Here is a 1387-nt window from a genome sequence, read left to right on the forward strand (position 1 = left end):
TCTATTTTGTATTTGATCTTAAATTTACATTGGACCTAAATCAAGATTTTTTGACTTTGATTTTAAATTTGCTTTGGAACTGAATCAAAATTCGTGTCAGATTTTCTTTAACCACCTTGATATTTTCAATACCTAGCGTTAATAATTATGGTTGCAGTCTCTTCGATGCTCGTGCGAGACCCACGTACGAGGTAGTGGTTATCGTGGGCATAAAGAATTAGGTGTACGTGGCACGAAACCTGACCTATACGCTAAGGCGTTTAGAGAACTTGCAGTTTAAATATCTTCCCTTACGAACCTTCTTTCGTTTTGGTTGCTACTCCTTCCACACGCACGGATATCCCCCTGTAATTTATTCCCCTCCCAACAATACCCATGTGATAAACCCCATTTGTAGGGTTTATCTTGTGCTTGATTTAGGAGATTTTATAACCTTTTACCCACATTTATCCATTGAAATAGCATGGTTTTATAACTTCTCCTTTAATTGTGCTTAAGAGTAAAAACATGCTTTTTAGGACTTAAAATAGCTAAATCTAATTCTTCTTGATTCCATTAGATGCCTTGATATGTTTGCTAAGTGATTTCAGATTTAGGAGGCAAGGATTGGACCAAGGGAATGAAGAAAAAGCATGTAGAAATGGAGAACTCATGGAGAAATAAAGGAAACGCAAAAGCTGTCAAGCCGACCTCTTCGCACTTAATCGACCATAACTTGAGCTACAGAGGTCCAAATGATACGGTTCTAGTTGGGTTGGAAAGCTAACATTCAGGGCTTCGAAACGATATAAGATATGCTATGGTTGAACCGTGCATGGTGACGCGTACGCGCATGCGCCGTTGCTGCCACCTGGTTCACTTAAAGCAAAATGTGGCCAGCGAATTCTAAAGCCTTGTGAGCCCAATCCAACTCATTTCTGATGCTATTTAAGCCAAGGATTGAAAGGGGAATAAGGATACTTTTCATACTTTAGAAGTTAGTTACCATTAGTTTAGTTTAGCTTAGTTTTGGAGGGAAAGTTAGTTTTAGAGAGAGAAGCTCTCACTTCTCTCTAGAATTAGGATTAGGATTAGGTTTAGTTCTTAGATCTAGATTTTCATTCATTCTTTCTTCTACTTCTACCTTTCAATTCCTTGTAGTTACATTCATTCTTCTTCCATTCCTTTGTTGTAATCTCTTTTATGTTGTTCATGTATTTTGTTGTAGATCTACTTTTGTTTCTTCTCTCTTCTTTCCACTCTATTCAAGGTAATTCATAATAATTGTGTTTCTTTTGATTGTTGTTGTTAATTCCTTTCAATAATTGTTGTTAGATTTCATTCTTGTTGTCAATTTACTATGCCTTTCTTTTGTGCCTTCCAAGTGTTTGATGAAATGCTTGGTTGG

The sequence above is a fragment of the Arachis duranensis genome, chromosome 7 (genome assembly GCF_000817695.3).
Source record: "Arachis duranensis cultivar V14167 chromosome 7, aradu.V14167.gnm2.J7QH, whole genome shotgun sequence".
NCBI classification, from domain to species: Eukaryota; Viridiplantae; Streptophyta; class Magnoliopsida; order Fabales; family Fabaceae; genus Arachis; species Arachis duranensis.